The sequence below is a fragment of the Somniosus microcephalus genome, chromosome 5, assembly GCF_052327205.1.
Source record: "Somniosus microcephalus isolate GS21.2 chromosome 5, FLI_Smic_1.0, whole genome shotgun sequence".
Lineage (NCBI taxonomy): Eukaryota > Metazoa > Chordata > Chondrichthyes > Squaliformes > Somniosidae > Somniosus > Somniosus microcephalus.
In genome coordinates this window covers 62,740,634-62,763,283 of record NC_140991.1, presented here as the reverse complement: position 1 = coordinate 62,763,283, position 22,650 = coordinate 62,740,634, and the positions used below count along the sequence as shown (strand labels likewise).

Below are 22,650 nucleotides of genomic sequence, written 5' to 3'. Positions count from 1 at the left end.
TACTGTATCTGCTCAGACTGCACAACCCAAATTCAACTCAAATCATGACTCTGGTCAACAATATCAAGTCCAAGGACAGAGCTTCGTGAGAGGCTGAGCTTTTTAAGTAAAAACTGTAATGAAGGCAATAAAGGACACAAAAGATAATTCAACGGATACATTTTAATGATGTTATGTATGCAGACGACGCTTGCGTCTGCGCTCACTCGGAGGTCAAACTCCAAACCATCGTCAACACCTTCACCGAAGCGTACGAGAGCATGGGCCTTACACTAAACATCCGTAAGACAAAGGTCCTCTACCAACTTGTCCCCGCCACACAGTACTGCCTCCCAATGATGAAAATCCACGACAAGGCCTGGGACAACATGGACCACTTTCCATACCTTGGGAGCCTACTGTCAACAAGGGCAGACGTCGATGACGAAGTCCAACACCGCCTTCAGTGTGCCAGTGCAGCCTTCGGTCTCCTGAGGAAGAGAGTGTTTGAAGACCAGGACCTCAAACCCAGCAGTAAGCTCATGGTCGACAGAGCAGCAGTGATACCCGCCCTGCTGTATGCCTCAGAAACATGGACCATGTACAGCAGGCACCTCAAAGCACTGGAGAGGTACCACCAATGCTGCCTCCGCAAGATCCTGCAAATCTATTGGCAGGATAGGCGCACCAACGTCAGTGTTCTTGCTCAGGCCAACATCCCCAGCATCGAAGCTTTGACCATGCTTGATCAGCTCCGATGGACAGGTCACATTGTCCACATGCCCGATACGAGACTCCCAAAACAAGCGCGCTACTCGGAGCTCCGGCACGGCAAGAGAGCCCCAGGTGGGCAGAGGAAACGCTTCAAGGACACCCTCAAAGCCTCCTTGAAAAAGTGTAACATCCCCACCGACACCTGGGAATCCCTGGCCCAAGACCGCACAAAGTGGAGGAGAAGCATCCGGGAAGGCGCCGAACACCTCGAGTCTCTTTGCCGGGAGCAAGCGGAAGCCAAGCGCAGGCAGTGCAAGGAGCGCACGTCAACCCAAGCACCCCACCCACCCGCCCCTTCAACCACTGTCTGCCCCACCTGTGACAGAGACTGTAGGTCCCGCATTGGACTCATCAGTCACCTGAGAACTCATTTTTAATGTGGAAGCAAGTCATCCTCGGTTCCAAGGGACTGCCTAAAGAAGAAGTTATGTGATGTTATATTTTTATTTTCTGTAAACACTTATTTCTGTTACCAAGAGAAACAAAAGGCAGTGAAAATTTTCGGAAAGCATTTTGAGTAATTTATTGGAACCCAGTTTGACTAAAGTCCAGTGACCAGATTGCACAATCTCAGGTTAACATACTTTCACTAAAAAAAAGAGCAGCTATTCGGTTTCAGGGTGTGACATCTTCAACATTGAAAATACATATCAGAGCACCACCTAGTGGAGTAACAGCAAGGCTGGAGTGGGGGAAAAAAACAAAAATTAGAGCTCGTACATGCATTTATTGTCAACTAACCTCTGCTGGAAAGAGGGACAATGGATTTGGTTCGGCTGTGATGCCATATTTGATTAGCCTGCCTGCACTTACTGTTTAAGTTCACAATGCTCACTTGAGTTTACTGGGGAACTGCCAGTGCTTTTGGAACCAGTCGGCACATTTGGAACAGATGGAAAAAATAAGACATTTAGAGTTTTATTTGTCTGGAAAGGACCACTTTCAAAGCACTATCTGGATGCAACTAAAAGGAGACAGTCATGCCTTTTAATGGTGAAAATAACTGCAATAGTACATACAGTACCAAATTTTAATTTTTATGTACATGTTCAACTGTAACTTGTTTTTCTAACATAAAACAAAACTTGCATGGGAACACATTTAAAAAGTACAGTTGTGGTAAGGATAGTAACTCCATTATTTTATCATTTACCTATTTCCTGACAGCTGAGCACCAAACTAAATAAAAATGCAATATTATTACAAGAGTTGCGTTTGTGCTGTAATTTGAGGCGGTCTTTATACCTCCCCCAGTTGGCCGAGCGCAGGGGCAATGAGTTTGACTAAAGTCCATTGACCAAAAAGGCTGCATCTCCAAAGTCTGTAAATTCTTGGTAATTCCAAGTAGAGTGAAATTACACTGGGCAATATTATAGAATCATATAGATACAGCACACAAAGCCGCCATCCGGCCCATCGTGCCTGTGCTGGCTCTTTGGTAGAGCTGTCCAATTAACCCCACTCCCTTGCTCTTTCCCCATTGCCCAGTAAATTTTTCCCTTCAAGTCTTTAGCCAATTCCCCTTTTGAATGTTACTATTGAATCTGCTTCCACTACCCCTTCAAACAGTGCATTCCAGATCACAACAACTCGCTGTGTAAAGAAAGGTTTCCTCATGTCACCTCTGGTTCTTTTGCCAATCACCTTAAATCTGTGTCCTCTGGTTACTGATCCTTCTGCCACTTGGAACAGTTTCTCCTTATTTACTCCATCAAAACCGTTCATGATTTTGAACACCTCTATCAAATCTCCTCTTAACCTTTTCTGCTCTAAGGAGAACAATCACAGCTTCTCCTGTCTCCACATAACTGAAGTCCCTCATCCCTGGTACCATTCCAGTAAATCTCTTCTGCACCCTCTCCAAGGCTTTGACATCCTTCCTAAAGTGTGGCTTCCAGAATTGAAAACAGTACTCTAGCTGAGGCCTAACCAATGTTTTATAAACTTCCTTGCTTTTGTACTCTACTTATAAAGTCAAGGATCCTATATGCTTTATTAATGGTCCTCTCAACTTGTCCTGCCACTTTTAAAGATTTGCGTACATACACCCCCAGGTGTCTCTGTTCCTGCAACCCCTTTAAAATAGTACCCTTTAGTTTATATTGTCTCTCTTCATTCTTCCTACCAAAATATATCACTTCACACTTGTCTGCATTAAACTTCATCTGCCACGTGTAAAATGCTAAAATGGGCCCCCTCAAGACAGATAAGCACCTATGTGCTCATCATACACAGATCCTAAAAAAAAAATCATACATGGTACCTTGAAACACAAGTCCATTAACAATTAATTGAAGCTGGTCTGGCAACCTTGCAAAACAAGAAGTATGAGAAAGTGGAGGAAAACAAAACACGAAGATGGTGTCATTTTCACCATCTCAGTCAATAAATATAACTTTACCCATTGGTCATGCACAACAACATGTATTTATATAGCACCTTAACATAGTAAAACGTCCCAAGGCACTTCACAGGTGCATTGTCAAACAAAATTTAACATTGAGCCACATAAGGAGACATTAGGGCAGATGGAGGTTTTTTAAGGAGCATCTTAAAGGAGGATCGATAGAGATGCGGAGAGGTTTTGGGAGGGAATTCCAGAGCTGAGGCGCTCGGCAGTTGAAGGCACAGCCGCCAATGGTGGAGTGATTACAACAGGGGGTGTGCAAGAGGCCAGAATTGGAGGAGCACAGATATCTTGCAGGGTTGTACGGGTGGAGGAGCGAGGTCATGGAGGGATTTGAAAACAGCAAAAAAAAGCAGCTCGATCCGAAGCTAACAAGCAAACAAAATCAAACCTGCGCGGTAATTATTATTACAAAAAGAAAATTACTGCAGATGCTGGAAATCTGAAATAAACACAGAAAATGCTGGAGAAACTCAGCAGGTCAGGCAGCATCTGTGAAGAGAGAAACAGAGTTAACGTTTCAGGTCGATGACCTTTCATCAGAAAGGTCATCGACCTGAAACGTTAACTCTGTTTCTCTCTTCACAGATGCTGCCTGACCTGCTGAGTTTCTCCAGCATTTTCTGTGTTTATTTATTATTGGTAATTATTATTGACCGTTTAGAACTAGAGCGCTGAGTAACCGTTTTGGGGAAATTAAATCCGCACCCCACGCGTTCAGAAATCATTTTTTTACTTCTAGGTGATGAGAAGTGCAAGGCACCCATTTCTTACATTAGTAATCAGTTAGTGACGGCCAACTGTGCTTCCCAGGCGGGAGCAAAGGTCGCGGAATGCGCTTCCTATCCGGGAGGAAAAGACGGTGAGCGGTCGGGTCGGGGAAAGAAAATGGCAACTCGTGATTTCTATACCAAATCTCATTATTTTTAAGATATTGTCTCATGATTTATGAGACGGTGGAGTTGGCATTACTGTGAAAGGGACTTGGTGCTAGTTAGGATACAGGCAGCAGAGTTTTGGATGATGATGGCATAGTTGCCAGTTTTGAATTCTCAAAGACCTAACGAGTTATTGAAAGCTGAAAATTGAAGAGTTTGCTGTTGAAAAAGACTGAAATCCGAGCCATGTTTATGGTGGGTGGAAGATTGAAAGCCGGCCAGGAGTGCGTTGGAATAGTCAAGTCTAGAGGTAACAAAGGCATGGATGAGGGTTTCAGCAGCAGATGAGCTGAGGCGGGGCAGTCGGGAGGTGTCACGGAGGTGAAAGTAGGCGGTCTTAGTACAGATGTGTGGTCGGAAGCTCCACTCTAGGTCAAATAAGACACCATGGTTGCCAACAGTCTGGTTCAGCCTCAGACAGTTGCCAGGGAGAGGGATGGAGTCCGTAGCTCGGGAACAGAGTTTGTGGCGGGGACCAAAGACAACGACTTCGGTCTTCCCAATGTTTAGTTGGAGGAAATTTCTGCTCATCCAGTACTGGATGTCGAACAAGCAGTCTGACAATTTAGAGACAGCGGAGGGGTCGAGAGAGGTGGTGGTGAGGTGAAGCTAGGTGTCGTCGGTGTACAGGTGGAAACTGACATGCTTTCGGATGATGTCGCCGAAGGGCAGCACGTAGATGAGAAATATATACAGTATTACAACTTGGAGGAGTACAGTTTCATGCCTTATAAGGTCATTTAGATGAGTGACAGAGTCAAAAAAGATATATAAACCAGCAAATTCCAACTTAAATTTGGATTCGACCTGGGAAGATTGAACTCAAGAACTGTAATCTTGAAAGACATCGTTGCCCTAGCCAAGCTCGCTTGGGTCTTAAGTACTTTACCTTATTTGAAGAACTAAACTTTGAATAAGTAGACCTTTGCTTGTGGGCATATTGATTGAATTCACAGTGTAAATATAGCTAGCAAGTTAGAAAGGGTGGGGGGAAAAAAGCAAAACCTTCAAATTGAGCAGGATGTAATGAAGTTTAAGATGAATGCCATGCATCACATGCAGCAAAAGAAAAACACAGGTGTCTTTGATTTTGGTCATTTGTTACCATTTTCCCTGGGCTGCACCCAAACTGCTCGGATGAGAGGTTAAAAGTTTACATTTGCAGCCCTGCATAGAATACATGAGAAAGACCAACATTCTTCAATACAGAAATGTAGTTGCTGCAGTCAAATAGAGTTATGATTTTTTTAGGTTGGGACTAAGGTTGTTTTATGTTTTATCTTGACTGGAAAGAGTTTTACTTGGATTTGGGTTGCCTGAAAATAATCAACACAGATCTTGATTAGGATGAGGATAGCTTGGAAAAATCTGGAAGTTTCATTGTTTGAGTGTGGTTTTTCTGCATTATACTTTCTGACAATGAGAAACACACAACAATTTTCCACAATACCCAAACATATGTTTATCATCTTTAATTCAAGTTGCATGATCCACCTTCACACCCTCCCTCACAGTTTCAACACAGAAAATCAAAGGAGAGAAATACTACTGCGTATTTATACCTTAAATGCCTTTTAGACAAGTGTGCACACAATCAGGTTAATTTCAATGTCATGTTGAACGAACGAGGACAAATATTCATTATAATACAAAGACTAATTTGCACAAAATTCACTGACCACCTTTCTGTAATTTGAATACCTAGTTAATTTGCCCAAGACAGCTAAAAAACGTATTGGAGAAGCAATCTTTGTAATGGAGAAATTTGTCAATGAGCATCTAAAATGTCTACTTCTAAGTGACACTGCATAAACAACAGAATGGCATTTTAATTGAGCACATAAGAAATTGCTCCTATTAGAAATGATTACAGCTTCTCAGAAATTTCAAAAGTAACAGAGCCAAACAAGAATATTTATTAACTATTCTTTCAAGATCCCTAATTAACAAAGGCCATTAATGACAAAAAATAAACATTATTCCATACTGGAAATGTTGAGAAATTTAGCATGCTCAGCAATTTACTAATGATAGACTCAAAGCAGATGACCCAATAGTTGTTGGTAAGTGTAAATTTTGAAATGGGGATGGATCAGGAACTCAATGAAAAGCATTACTGGAACACCAAAAATGGAACAGGAACACAGCTGGCACATGAACTGTTAAAAAGAGCATAATGCAACATGTCAGTATTTTATAGCTACACATTTGGCAGACATCAGATAAAAGGGAATGAATCACATAATAGATAACTTAGTTTATGGTTTTTTTTTGCCATTAGTTTGATTTCCAAGAATTTGAAACTGAATACAGAAAGAATATATCCCACTTCATACCCCTCCCCAACCCCGCCCAAGGTTTTATTGCTGCTTAAGAGGTGCATTTTTCACCTGTTTGGAAAAAATTAGTTTTTTTCTAAATTGTGATGAAGACCAATTTCCATTATGTAGTGAACTGCAGGAGGTTTCATTTAATACAATGTAACTAAAGTTTCAGGTAATCTATTAATGCACTGCTTTCCTCTCAGTTGATCTCGAGATAAAACACACAAGAGGGCAGAGGTATGATGGTATTGCAGTCCAATTTCATGAAAAAAAATCTTTCAAGGAGTGTATATAGATTTGACATTTATAAAATAGACCCCAAATAAAATGTTTCACCCCATTCAACCTGATTTTAAAAATGCCCACGATAATCAGAGTGTGACTAAATGCAAAATCTACCATTTATTACATGAATAATACACCAATACATAATATAATGGTTTAAAACGAGCCAGATTTTTCATGACAGACAAAATGAAGCACAAAATCTAACATTCGAAACTTGACATACACCCACCATTAAGTCTTAACTGCATTGGAAAAAAGCCCACTAAGTGCTAGTCTGTGACGCAAAACCTACTGCAATAAAGACAGCAGAGGGCACTATATTCCTTTATACACTACAAGATAAGGCTTTTCTGCAATGTCACACATACTGCAACAGGGAAAGCTATACTCCATCGTAAACTCATATTCCCCATAGCTGCTTATTGGCAGTAAGAGAAAGTGCAAACATAAAAGGTACTGGGACTTCTTATATGAAGTCATGAATATAACTGGTTTATCTGATCACCTATTAAATGCTATTACAAATAATGCATTTCAGTATTCTGAGCGAGAGATTTTTGGTATTTTGTCCAGTGGTGAAAAAATATGCATTATTCACTGGGCAAGAGAACAAGCAGGTAGCCTGTTACTATTATTCCATCAATGCCACACTATTATTCCATCAATGCCACTCTATAACTGCAAAGTGGCCTTACCTCACTCTCCCTCTGTGCGGACATATTTGGTATTCATTCAGCACCTCCCAATGCCGGGATGATGGCGACTGGGAACTAATTTCTTGGAAAATCACAGGTGAAAACATAACTCATACCACTAGAGAAAACCTTCCCCTTTCTTGCCCAATTATTATATATATATTTTTTTAACCACAACACACAATCGGTCAATAATTCAACTTAATATAAAATCCTTATAAATCATTGGTTCAAGCGCATGTATTGTGATTGAATCATCAACATATCTGCAATACAAACATTTCAGTCATTGGAAGACTGAGAAACAATACGCCACTTGTTGAGAACATATGCTTTAGAGATCTGGAAATCAACAAATTATGTAAAATTAAATAATTACTTGATTCTAATGCTAGTATTGTAAGCGTCTCCTTTCAGCAGCATCATTTTAAAAAAAAACAAGTACAAATAGCAACTATTTCAATTCAAAGTCACGTTGCTACCCAATATAGATTACAAAGGGAGATACTGCACCTGACAACATCGATGCAAATGTTGAGATGAAGAGCAAATGGGCCTCTTTTGGAATCCGAGCTCTTATGATTTAAACCTTGACTTCTTAAAATCTGTTTTAAAAAGAGAAAAAAGATGCTCAGTTACTTATTAACCAAGTCCCATTCATCCATCATCCATCACCCCTGTGCTCGCTGACCGACAATGGCTAACGGTTAAGCAATGCCTCGATTTTAAAATTCTCATTCTTGTTTTCAAATTCCTCCATGGCCTCGCCCCTCCCCATCTCTGTAATCTCCTCCAGCCCCACAATCCCCCTGGATATCTGCGCTCCTCTAATTCTAGCCTCTTGCGCATCCCCGATTTTAGTCACTCTCCTATTGGTGGCTGTGCCATCAGCTGCCAAGGATCTAAGTTCTGGAATTCCCTCCCTAAGCCTATCTGCCTCCCTACCTCTCCTTCCTCCTTTAAGAAATATAGAAGATAGGAGCAGGAGTAGGCCATTTGGCCCCTCGAGCCTGTTCTGCCATTTAATGAGATCATGGCTGATCATCCAAATTCAGTACCCTGTCCCTGCTTTCTCCCCATATCCCTTGATCCCTTTAGCCTTAAGAAATATATCTAACTCCTTCTTGAATATATTTAATGAATTGGCCTCAACTGCCTTGTGTGGTAGAGAATTTCACAGTTTCACCACTCTCTGGGTGAAGAAATTCCTTCTCATCAGTCCTAAATGCTTACCCCTTATCCTTAGACTGTGACCCCTGGTTCTGGACTCCCCCGCCATCAGGAACATCCTTCCTGCATCTAGTCTGTCCAGTCCTGTTCAAATTTTGTAAGTTTCAATGAGATCCCCTCTCATTCTTCTAAACTCTAGCAAATATAAGCCTAATCGACCCAATCTCTCCTCATACGTCATTCCTGCCATCCCAGGTATCAGTCTGGTGAATCTTCGCTGCACTCCCTCCATGGCAAGAACATCCTTCCTCAGATAAGGTGACCAAAACTGCACACAATACTCAAGGTGTGGTCTCACCAAGGTCCTGTACAACTGCAGCAAGACATCCTTGCTCCTGTATTCGAATCCTCTCGCTACGAAGGCCAACATACCATTTGCCTTCTTAACCGCCTACTGCACCTGCATGCTTACCTTCAGCGACTGACGCACAAGCACACCCAGGTCTCGTTGCCCTTCCCCTTTTCCCAATCTATTGCCGCTCAGATAATAATCTGTCTTCCTGTTTTGCCACTGAAGTGGATAACCTCGCATTTATCCAAATTATACAGCATTTGCCATGCATCTGCCCAATCACCCAACCTGTCCAAATCATACTGGAGTTTCTCTGCATCCTCCTCACAGCACACACGCCTACCCAGCTTTGTGTCGTCTGCAAACTTGGCGATATTATCTCTAGTTCCCTCGTCTAGATCATTTATATATATTGTGAATAGCTGGGGTCCTAGCACCGATCCCTGCGGTACTCCACCAGTCACTGACTGCCACTTGGAAAAAGACCCGTTTATTCCAACTCTTTGCTTCCTGTCTGCCAACCAGTTCTCTACCCAAGTCAGTACCTTATCCCCAATCCCATGTGCTTTAACTTTGCACGACAATCTCTTATGCGGGACCTTATCGAAAGCCTTCTGAAAGTCCAAATACACCACATCCACTCGTTCTCCCTTACCTATTCTAGTTACATCCTCAAAAAATTCCAGTAGCTTAGTCAAGCATGATTTACCTTCTGTAAATCCATGTTGACTTTGTCCGATCCCATCACTGCTTTCCAAGTGCTCTGCTATTACATCTTTTAGAATGGACTCTAGCATTTTCCCCACTACAGATGCCAGACTTACCGGTCTATAGTTCCCCGTTTTCTCTCTACCACCTTTTTTAAATAGTGGGATTACATTAGCTACCCTCCAATCCATGGGAACTGTTCCAGAGTCTATAGAATTTTGGAAGATGGCCAGCAATGCATCTACTATTTCTAGGGCCACTTTCTTAAGTACCCTAGGATGTAGATGATCAGGCCCTGGGGATTTATCAGCCTTCAATCCCGTCAATTTCCCTAACACCATTTCCCTACAAATACTGATTTCATTCAATTCCTCCCTCTCATTAGACCCTATGTTCCCCAACATCTCTGGGAGGTTATTTGTGTCCTCCTTTGTGAAGACAGAACCAAAGTACGTATTTAATTGGTCTGCCATTTCTTTGTTCCCCATTATAAATTCCCCATTTCTGACTGCAAGGGACCTACGCTTGACTTCACCAATCTTTTTCTCTTCACATATCTATAGAAGCTTTTACAGTCTGTTTTTATGTTCCCTGAACCTGAAAGCTTACTCTCAATCTATTTTCCTCCTCTTAATTAATTCCTTTGTCCTCCTTTGCTGTATCCTAAACTGCTCCCAATCCTCAGGTTTGCTGCTTTTTCTGGCCAAATTATATGTCCTCTCCTTGGATCGTATGCTATCCCTAATTTCCCTCGTTAGCCATGGTTGAGTCACCTTTTTTGTTTTATTTTTATGCCAAACAGGGATGAACAAATTCTGTAGTTCATCCATGCCATCTTTAAATGTTTGCCATTGCCTATCCACCATCAACCCTTTAAGTAACGTTCCCCAATCCATCTTAGCCAACTCGTGCCTCATACCATCGTAGTTTCCTTTATTTAAATTCAGGACCCTAGTCTCAGTCAACTACTTCACTCTCCATTTTAATGGCACGCTTTAAAATCTACCTCTTTGACAAGGTCATCTGCACTAACATCTCATGTGTCAAATTTTGTTTTATAACGATCCTGTGAAGTGCCTTGGGACGTTTTACTATGTTAAAGGTGCAATATAAATACAAGTAGTTGTTGTTATAAAGTCTGTAGAAATACTTAATTCTAAAGCCAATACAGGTCCATTTGCTCAAAAAATGGATGTCCAGTAACGTGAATTTAGATTTAATAAAACAGCACAAGGCTTTTCTTGCACAATTTCAATTTGAATTAACAGTTAATGAAGTTAAGAGTGGTCTTTACTAACAGTTCAGCTAAAGTTGAACTTTCTATGCGTTGGAGAACAGAACCAGAGTGGAAAGTAGGTTTATACAACTGTAGTACTTTCAGGGGTGCAGTGCCATTTATTTGATAACTCCTTCAGATCGTCACAAGCTGTTTAATCATTGATCAAAAATTAAACATGAACAAAATCATGTGGAATTAATGTTTGATTTATGGCGTAGCAAGTAGCTCACAACAGTCTAATGCAATTGTGTGAAAAAGTAGCACCGCATTTGAAAGGAGAGATTTTGTTTTGAAAAATCAATATAAAATACAACTACCCCATCACAAAGTTGAACTTCATTAAACCAGTTTATATCAAAACAATGATAGCTCACACCACATCACTCTAAAACTGCGCATCAGCAATTGACCAAAAAAAACCTCCAAATCCAAGCTCGAGGCCCACAATCTGGCTTTGCTCTGTATGCCAAGAGGACCCTTCTACAGCTGACTGATCATCTCATTCTTCCCTCTGTGACACAGGACATAACTACGATGCAATCTCCACATAAATTCTTCTTTTCCCCTTAAAAACACGCTCAACTGTGTGGCAACTATAATTCTCAGTTTGATAATGCACATTTCCAAGGAGAACGAATTGTATATTCACAGATGTCTTGCTTGTGTGTTATGCCTGGTTGGCTTAGGTCCACAAGTTGCAGAAATGCATCACGTACAAATCATGAGATATTCCTGCAGCACTGAATTAAAACAGTTATTTGATCTTAACATGTGACTTACTGGAATTTTGACTGAAACAGTTATAGCTTTCAGACTGTTTAAATATTAAGTAGGTGATAAACTATACTGTAGTATGATAGCAAAATACTGCGGATGCTGGAAATCCAAAATAACAGAAAATGCTGGAAAAACTCAGGTCAGGCAACATCCGTGGAGAGAGAAATAGAGTCAACGTTTCAGGTCGAAACCCTTCGTCAGGACTGAGAAAAAACACAGGAACTATACTGTAGTGTTCCATGTTAGAAATCTACAGGTTACATTAATGTAAACAGGACCAATTTATACTAAGGCTGTACAACAATAATGATAACCCCTACAGTCTGTAAAACTACCAGTCAAGTCCCTCAAGTTCTTGGCACCAATTGATCAGGTACAGATCTGCTAAGGAGCTAAAGGTTAAACCTGCATTAAAACTCAGTAAGCGGCAAAATTCTTTGCGGTAAGACAGATGAAGCATTGACCAATTCTTTTTCCGGCCAATATCTTCCAGTTATAATGAAAGATCCACACCTGAAACATCAACTTGTCTGTTTTCTCTGCAGCTACCAAAAGACTGATTGAGTGTTGCCAGCATTTTTAATTTTCTTTTCAGATTTTCAGCAGCTGCTTTTTTTTCAGCATTTTGTTCTTTGCCCTGCAACTCTGGCTGTGTTTTCAACATCTTATCGTGCATAGAGACAAACATTCTGCATCATGGCAGGAAGTACTAGCTTTATTTGGCCAATCACTACATGAGGGCTTTTGTCATTTGCAGTTAAAAAGTGACAGTACTGGTCCTGGGCAAGTGGGTGAAAGCTCTGGATACTAAATCCTAGATTGCAGAGGGAAGCTGTGACCACAATCTTTCAATCCTTCTTCGATGTGGGAGTGGTGCCAGAGGACTGAAGGATTGGAAATGTTACACCACTATTCAAAAAAGGGGAGAGATATATATACACACACACCACGTAACTACAGGCCAGTCAGTCTAACATTAGTGGTGGGAAAACTACTCGAGACCACTGTCAAGAACAAAATTAATTCACACTTGGAGAAGCATGGGTTAATAAGGGACAGTCAGCACAGATTTGTTAAAGGTAAATTGCGTCCGGCTAACCTAATTGAGTTCTTTGATGAAGTAACAGTGAGAGCTGATGATAAAGGTAGTGCAGTAGCTTTTCTATATATGGATTTTCAAAAAGCATTTGATAATGTACCACAAAGAAGCACATGGTATTAAAGGGACTGTGGTAAATTGGGTACATAACTGGCTACGGGAAAAGAGGCAGCGAAGAGGTGAATGTACGTTTTCTTGATTGGAGAAAAGTATGCAGTGGGGTCCCCCTAGATCAGTATTGGGGCCATTGCTTTTCTTTTTATATATACACACGAGCTGGACTTGGGTAGAGGGAATACAATTTCCAAGTTTGCGGATGATACAAAACTTGGCAACGTAGTAAATAGTGAGGAGGATAGAAGTAAACTTCAGGAGGACGTAGACTGACTGGTGAAATGGGCTGACACATGGCAGATGCAATTTAATGTGGGTAAGTGTGAAGTGATGCACTTTGGGAGGAGCAACATGGAGAGGCAGTATAATTTAAATTGTACTATTTTGAGTGGGGTGCAACTTCACAAAACTTTGAAGGTAGCAAAGCAAGTTCATAAGGTGGTTAAAAAAGCGTATGGGATACTTGACTTTGTAAATAGGGACAGTGAACAAAAACAGTGAAGTCCTGCTAAATCTTAACAAATCACTGGTAAGGCCTCAGCGGAACAGTGTGTACAATTCTGGGCACCACAATTTAGCAAGGATGTTATGACACTGGAGAGAGTACAAAGAAGGTTTACCATGATGGTACCAGAGATGAGGGACTTCCGTGACATGGAGAGATTGGAGAAGGTGGGATTGTTCTCCTGAGAGCAGAGGTGGTTATGGATCCAAAAACAGAGGTATTCAAAATCATGAGGGGTTTTGCTGGAGCAAGTAGGGAGAAACTGTTTCCTCTGGTAAGTGGGTCAGTATAGAGGTCATAGATTTAAAATTATGGCAAAAGAATGAGAGGGGTGAGACTTTTTTTTTTACAAACAGAAGTTTGTTGAAATCTGGAATGCACTACCTGAAAAAGAGTGGTAGAAGTAGATTCCGGAAATCTCAAAAAGGCAATTGGACATGTACTTTAAGAGGACTGATTTGCAAGGTTATGGGGGAAAAAGCTGAGGTGTGACTAAATTCGATAGCTCGTCCAAAGAGCAGGCACAGGCACGACGGCCAAATAGCCTCCTTCTGAATTTCTGAAACCCTCCTACGAGAAACCATGGTAGTTGTTTGGAAATTATTCCGGATAGGTTTTCCCTTGGGCTCATCAATTGAACATTGGCCTGATCAACTGAACATTACCACCTAAGATCTGAGTGGAGACTCAAATATATACCCAGTTAATTTAAACAGTATTTGCATAGTTGTCAATATTTTGGGACAAGAATTTTAATGGTGAAGCATTGCTGGATGGGTAGATCAGAGACCTATATCCAAGATGTCACAGCTTTTCTCTAGCTATTAATTAAACTTCAACAGGTTAGTGTTAGTCCCACATGTGCATGTATATAATTCAAAGGTTGCTCATCTGGTGATGTGTAAACCTAATGCGTAACCTAGTCTAAACTGCTGTGCTGTTGTGGCAATCCATGGGTCCAGGACACTCAATTGTAGGTTTGGCAAAACAATTGAAATAGCCTGAGGAACCACATACAGCTTCTCCACTCTAGGAATATAATTATAGCATCTACCATTCCTGAAGGGCATTTGGGGAATATCACCATGAGATTGACCCACACCCAAATCAGATTTTTTTCTCTGAGGAATGCCATAATTGTCCTCCATAATTTTCTCAGAGTCGTCAGTCAACTTTTCTCTTTTCCAGCTCTAGCCAACAGTTAGGCAAGAAAGAGGGTTGCAAGACCAGGAAAGATTCAAAGGTATAATGTACCTGGATGATTCAGAAGAGGCAGAGCCATCACAATCCAGCAATGCAGTGCTACTCTTTGAACCATTGTGGCACCAAGTTACATTCCAACCCTCCCACTGAGTTCCCAATCTCAGCCATGCAAATTAATTGTGACGAGCAGAAGCCACGTCATCCCAGAAAGAAAAGGGATAAAAATTGAACAGAGGATTATGACTAAACTGCTCCTGCACATCACCAACATCCCACTTGAAGTACTAGCATAAAAGACAGGGAGTAACACACTTGCCTGCTCGGACACCTCAAGTTTGTGTGGCTGATAATATACTGGAAGAAGAGTGGAAATATCCAATGAGCAAAAAGGAAACTTTGTACAAGGTGTTTCATAGCTTCGACAATTACATCAATTCCTTTTAACAGACAGCGTGTGTGGCAGTTTGATCACAGCATTGTGCCTTCACTTCAGAGCTAAGTTTTAATACATCCCAGATGGATAGGATCAAAATCTACACTCTGCTTCATAATTTTCTGAAATAAGTGCAAATTGCTTAACTGAGCAATTTGCCCTCATTTGACCCATTAATTAAATCTGACTAAACTAGTCATGCCAATCGACTTTATTGCAGTGTTCCCTTTTCAAAAGAATTTGATTAATTAATATTTACTTATTGATATCTTTAATGCTAAAGTGTATACTGATTCTAATGCAGAACTGGCACTCCAGTTACAGATTTTAACCAGTACTTCACACTGAGCTGTTTCTGCTTCCAATCACTTTGTTCTGATTACAAATTAGATTACAGCTTCAACAATTATTTTTTATTCGTTCCTGAGATGTGGGTGTTGCTGGCAAGGCCAGCATTTATTGCCCATCCCTAATTGCCCTCGAGAAAGTGGTGGTGAGCCGCCTTGTGGTGAAGGTACTCCCATAGTACAGTTAGGGAGGGAGTTCCAGGATTTTGACTCAGAGGCTATGAAGGAACGGCGATATACTTCCAAGTCAGGGTGGTGTGTAAATTGGAGGGGAACTTGGAGGTGATGGTGTTCCCATGCACTTGCTGCCCTTGTCCCTCTCGGTTGTAGAGGTCGCGGGTTTGGGACGTGCTGCCAAAGAGGCCTTGGCGAGTTGCTGCAGTGCATCTTGTCGATGGTACGCACTGCAGCCATGGTGCGCCGGTGGTGGAGGGAGTGAATGTTTAAGGTGGTGGATGGGGAGCCAATCAAACGGGCTGCTTTGTCCTGGATGGCGTCGAGCTTGAGTGTTGCTGGACCTGCACTCATTCAGGCAAGTGGAGAGTATTCCATCACACTCCTGACTTGTAGGTGGTGTAAAGGCTTTGGGGAGTCAGGAGGCGAGACACATTTGTGAAATTTTTGTCCTGCTGCCCATTGCAGCTCACTTCTAACAGCATTTATACAGTGCAAAGTCATGATAGTCAATAGAAAATAAAACTCACGCTTAACATTGGCTGGTATATTCCATATAGCAGCCCCAAGTACTACAAATACCATTTCCAAGCAGAATGCTAGACAGCATTTAGGTGTGGAGTGGGAATTTTGTTTTCCCTATAACAACGCTGACAAAAATTAACTTTTTGTTTGTATTCAATTTTGAACTTTTATTGCCAGAAGCAGCATGCAAAGCTTTAATACTCAAGGTCACACAAAGTGCCAGATTTTGCAGTAGAATTAATAGTGAGGCTAACAGCACTCACCGTTATTTACGTGGAAATTGGACAACAAGTTGCTGTCCGCGATGCCGTGCTCCGCCAGAAGCTGCGCGATAATGGTATCTCGCCGTCTGACTCACCATTCAAATATACTGAACAGCGTGAAGTTCCTGTACTTACCTCGTAGATACGGACTAAACTAGCCAGATAAAGTTTGGGCTTGTCCATTCCAATGCAAGTACCCTTTGAACAGTGTGATAAATCTTAATTACTGCTGAATAACTTCTCTGGTATTGATAATTAACTTTTACATGTGTGGAGTCTAAGTCCATCAGATTTTAATTGTTGTTGGAGCTTTAAAAAAAGTGAATAAAAAATGTTTGTAATTTTTCTTTGTCTCTTTTATCTCTCTCTCTTAATCTAATCTTTCTTTCCCTCTCTATTTTGCTTTCTGTACCTGATTTGACATTGAATTCAATACTGTAACTGACATTTTCTAGTTTAGACTGCGCTGCATTCATCAATCTGATTGGTGAAGGAGATACACAGATGCTTGCCCTGGTCACACAGATTCCAGAAGCTCTGTAGAGGGCGCTGCACTTTTTGGATAGTTAGCCGACAGGAACTTCCAGTGCGAAAGCCCATAAAAAGCCTACGGCTGAGTGCAAGTTTAACAAACAGCTAATGCCGTTTGTTTACCGCTGACCTCAAATTCCGGCCCAGTATATTTTTCAACAGAAGAAAAGCCATCAGACCAAACAAGTTGGCTGGAGAGTGTGCCATAAGGTGAGAGTCCTTAGACAAACACAAATGGCTTGTTTCAAATATTAGCAGTTTAACTGACCCAGGGATATTATGTTCATCACAAACATCTTTATCTTGATCAAAGGTTGGCTATCCATTAAATAATGATGAATGGCTGTTTGCTCTAACAATTATGCGATGTGCAGCCATTAACTGCCTTTCTCACTATTTCTGAAGAGGTGGCCCCATACCACATCGACACAGAACTAAGAATCCGTCCTCAGCCTGCAATAGTGGATTTGATTAACAGCTGTGTCCGAGACCTTCCAGAAGGGGGCAGGGTCACCGACTGCCTGAAGACTGACTGCTGACTGACCAATACAACTCTATAGCAAGATACCTCGGGATCAGAAGTCTCTTGCAATAGAATTATACTGGATGATCTGCAGCCTACAGCCAAGAGCTGTAATTTTTGTGCCAGCCAGCCCAAGGAGCTCAGTCAGATTGAAGTTACATGTAACTTTCTGTTTAAAGTCTATGTTTAGTGAGGACCTTAACTGCAGCTTTATTGTTTTATAAATCAAGGAGGGTAAAGAAATGCATATTTCTGTGGCGGAGACCACATAGGGACAGTAACACAATTCACTATGTATAGCCAATGTTGTTATCGCTCCACGTTATGTACGGAACTTGGTTGGGTTATCGGGGCAGGGTCCCTTTAAGAGTCGTCGATTGTGTGATGACGTCATAGCCCTGCGACGAGGCAAGTCCCTCAGTCCATGTGGAGAGTTAATAAAGCTAAGACGCGTTTTTCTTTGCTGCTATGAAAGTCTCGCAGTCTGTTTATTTCCAGCGCCTCCTACATTGGAAACGTCCAAAAGAGAAACGGGGTCACCAAAGACTTTATCCGAGATGGCAACGAACGCCGTTTCTCTCAAATTACCAGAGTTTTGGGAACAGCAGGCTGCCGCTTGGTTTGCCCAGGCCGAGGCTCAGTTTGCACTCCGGGACATCACCGCGGATGACACGAAGTATTATTACGTCGTCTCTGCTCTCGGCAGCTCCACCACGGCCAGAGTCGTGAGCCTGCTCGAGGACCCCCCGGAGCACCACAAATTTGCGACGCTGAGAACGCACCTCCTAGAGACTTTTGGACGAACTGAACCTGAGCGCGCACACCAGCTTCTCTCTCTACCCGGGCTTGGCGACTCCAAGCCCTCAGAACTGATGGACCATATGTTAACCCTCCTGGGCAAGCACAAGCCATGCTTCCTCCTCAGAGAACTGTTCCTACAACAGCTGCCAAGGCAGGTACGGTCGGCTTTAGCCAACTCTATTAGTGATTTCCGCGCCCTGGCCAAGGAGGCCGACAAATTTATCTCCGCCGGACAACAGTACTGCGCGGCCATGTGGGGCCCTGCCCCCACCGCCACAGCCCAACGGCAGCAGCCCCCAAGCATGTGCTTCTGCCACGCGCAGTTCGGCCCCAACGCTAAGAAATGCCGGCCCCCGTGCAGCTTTACCGCGTCGGGAAACGCGAAGGCCCATTGAAATAAAGAATAGATTAGCCTTCCAAAGCTAGGTTTTATTAACTTTAAAATCAGCAGCATATCTTTCCACATCCAGTCCCAACTAAAGCTAGAAAAGGACTGAATTTAAGGTAGCCACAACACATCATGTGATCATCAACTACCAATGAGATTACAACACATATCCCAAGGCAGTTAACAAACAACGAATCACAATACTTTTACTAATCAAGGAATAATCACCACATTCACCCCTCCTTTTAAAATATACTCCAACCTAATAACTTTTACAATTTACAATTAATTATTTACAACTAAACTATGCACGAGAATAAAACTATTTACATAACACAATACTAAATGAACAACAACAAATAATAACATTACGCATAAGTATTAAGTATCTCTCAACTAAAACAATATACTATAATATTTCAACAATTTTTAAACATTACTATCAATTTAAAAGTCCATTTTCAATCGGTCGACCGGATATCTTGTTCGTGTCGACCTTCTTAACCTTGGTGAAATTCCTTGCCCTCCCACGCCAGAAGGCACAGAAGTACCTTCAACAGGAAGGCTATCCATATCCCGATTCTCAACGGTTTCCGGATTAGAAATCCCATCAGAAGATGAACTGGGACGGTCATAAACATCTATCAAAGGCTGACTAATAGAAGTATGATTATCTGCAATCGGATTGGAAATATTCATAGTATCTGTAACAGCATCCACATTATCCGAATCATGACCAATATTAATATCCTCAGAAGAGGGCTGGCCCCCACAAGGAGCCAAGTCCTTAATTGAAACAGTACTTTCTTTCCCATCTTGGAATCGAATATGAGCATATTGGGAATTTGCCTCCAACAGCTCCACCTCCTCCACCAAGGGGTCATATTTTGACAATCTAACATGGCGTCGAAGCAACACAGGTCCCTGCATAGTAAGCCATGAAGGTACCGAATATCCCGTAGTAGATCTCCGCGGATAGTTAAAGAGCCTTTCATGGGGCGTCACATTAGTAGCCGTTGAAAGCAATGATCTAATGGAATGCAGGGCATCAGGCAGCACCATTTCCCACTGTGTATTCTTAAGGTTCCGGGATGTCAGCGCCAACATAACTGCCTTCCAGATCACCCCATTGTATCGTTCGCACTGTCCATTACCCTGGGGATTATACGGGGTAGTTCTACTAGTAGAAATTCCCCGACTCTGGAGGTATTCCTTCAACTGGGAAGACATAAAAGAACTTCCCTGATCCGAATGGATATACGCAGGCATCCCAAAGATGACAAAAAGTTGAGTCAAACATTTAATAACTGTAGCAGCTGATACATCTGCACAAGGAAAAGCAAAAGGGAACCTTGAAAACTTGTGCACAACAGTAAATATATATCGGTTTTGAGTAGTTGAAGGAAGAGGTCCCTTAAAATCGACACTCAAACGTTCAAAAGGAGAAGTAGCCTTTATAAGATGAGCTCGTTGAGGCTTAAAGAAATTCGGTTTACACCGAGCACAGATAGAACATGATGAAGTCATCCGCTTGACGTCTTCAACTGAAAAAGGCAAGTTCTTACTGCGTACAAAGTGTATCATCCTCGTAACCCCAGGATGACATAAGGCATTGTGAAGATTAATAAGCGTATCTCCGTGGATCACAGAACAATAAGCCCTCGACAGTGCATCAGCAGCAACATTATCCTTCCCCGGACGATAAACTATGTCAAAATGGTAACATGCCAACTCAATCCTCCATCTCATTATTATATCATTTTTAATCTTTCCAAAATGTTTAACATCAAACATAAAGGACACAGATTTTTGATCAGTTACCAACGTGAAATGTCGCCCCGATAAATAATGTCTCCATTTACGCAAAGCTTCTACTATTGCGTATGCCTCTTTTTCTATTGAGGAATGTCTTTTTTCACAATTATTCAAAGTACGTGAGAAAAAGGCCACAGGTCTTCCATTTTGGTTCAAAGTAGCCCCAATTGCAAATTCCGAAGCATCCGTCTCAATCACAAAGGGAACCTGCTCATCAATGGAATGCACAACTGCTCCTAAAATATCCTTTTTAAAATTCTCAAAACATGTCCTGGCCTCCCATGATAGAGGATATGTCGTAACCCGAATAAGAGGCCGGATCTTCCGTGAAAAATTTGCAATCCAATTAGAATAAGAAAACAGTTCAACAACTCGTTGCAAAGCCTTAGAATTAGTAGGACAAGGTAAATCGATCAATGGTCGCAGACGTTCTGGATCTGGTTTAATCTTATTTCCCGAAATAATATACCCCAGTAGATTTACCTCAGTCGTCGAAAAGATACATTTCTCTTTGTTAAAAGTTAAACCAACTTTTTCCGCAGCTTGAAGGAATCTTTTTAAATTAGAATCATGCTCCACCCTTGATTTGCCACACACTGTGATGTCATCTAAGTATGAAAAGGTGTCAGAGAGGGAGTTATCACTTATAAAAGCATCCATTGCCCGTTGAAAACAAGCAACACCATTAGTAACACCAAATGGTATTCGGCAAAACTGATACAGCTTTCCACCAGCCTCAAAGGCCGTATATGGTTGATCCTTCTTAACAATAGGAATCTGATGATAAGCACTCTTTAAATCAATAGTGCTAAAAACTTTATACTGAGATACTTTATTGATAAGCTCATCAATCTTAGGCAAAGGGTACGCGTCTAATTGAGTATACCTATTAATAGTTTGGGAATAGTCTATCACCATTCGTTTCTTGTGTCTCTCGTTAATCGTGACAACTACCTGTGCTCGCCAAGGCGAACAACTAGGTTCAATGATTCCTTCCAATAAGAGACGTTGAACTTCAGAATTAATAAATTCTCTATCCTGACTACATCTTCTTGACTTGGTAGCAATTGGCTTACAATCCGACATCAAATTGGAAAAAAGTGATAATGGAGGAACAGATAAAGAGGTTAATCCACAAATAGATAAAGGTGGCTTAGTCCCTCCAAATGAAAGACTAAGAGACTCGTGTAACTGAAGCACATCCTGTCCAATCAAAATATCCGCACAGAGATTAGGCAAAACAGATAGGCGTATATCAGTATACGTATTACCTAGAAGAACCATTTTCACAAAGCAACAACCAGCTATTTGTGAAGTAAGGGTCGTCTGAGCCATACACAGGCGAAATTTTCAAATGCTTCTCCTTCGCAAACTGAAGACTTATAAAACTCTCAGTACTGCCCGTATCTATAAGGGCCTTCACTTCCAACCCATTAACTTGAGCCGTAACTATAGCTTTGTTTAGGCCATGAGCAAATGCAGCAGAAATTGATGCAATAAACGCCCTATCTAAAGGCTGAATAGTCACAGAAGAGGTAGTGGAGGAAGACCCTCCCACACCAGGAGAAGGGAAGGTAATTGAACCTGATGATTTGCACACGCGTGCATAATGACCTCTCTTGCCGCATTTACTACACACAGCCTCCCGAGCAGGACACTTCAGACGAGGGTGCCGGATATTCCCACAAAAATAACACTTCTGAATCCTAGAGGCAACGGCCGCCGAAGTAGAAACTGTTTCAAAATCTAGTAAACCATTCCCATTAAGTCCACATAATTCCTTTTCATCCGAAACTGACGAAACCATAGTCTGTTATTCATTACGGACACTGACTCTGGACGTCGTTTCCTCTGCGACACGGGTGCCCAGGTGAGCGTCCTGCCCGCGTCAACCACAGACATACAGGGGGGGGAGCCATGGCCCCGCCCTCGAAGTCGCCAACGGCAGTTCCATCCGTACTTTCGGGAAACGGAGCGTGGCGCTGTGTTTTGGCGGGCAGCGTTTTGCTTGGGACTTTGTGACAGCGAAAGTGTCCACCCCCCTTCTCGGCGCTGACTTCCTCTGCGCCAATGGCCTTTTGGTGGACGTCAAGAACCGACGTCTCGTCAACGCTGAGACTTTCAGTTTGCTCCAGTGTTCGCTCAGTGGTTCCAGCACGACGAAGTTGTCCAGCGCACTCTTGGCCTCCGACGAGTTTTCCCGCCTCCTCGCCGGGTTCCCGGACCTCACAAAGCCCA

At 42.0% G+C, this 22,650-nt stretch overlaps 1 protein-coding gene across 5 annotated transcripts in view; it reads right to left on the bottom strand.

The window, feature by feature from the left end:
• Nucleotides 1-22,650, bottom strand: part of mpp7a (MAGUK p55 scaffold protein 7a) — a 550,968-nt gene that overhangs the window by 344,633 nt on the left and 183,685 nt on the right. For all 5 annotated transcript variants that reach the window (XM_085987688.1, XM_085987686.1, XM_085987689.1 and 2 more), the window contains exon 2: nucleotides 7,919-8,010. The gene's annotated coding sequence lies outside the window, so the exon portion shown is untranslated. The remainder of the gene's footprint in view (nucleotides 1-7,918; nucleotides 8,011-22,650) is intronic.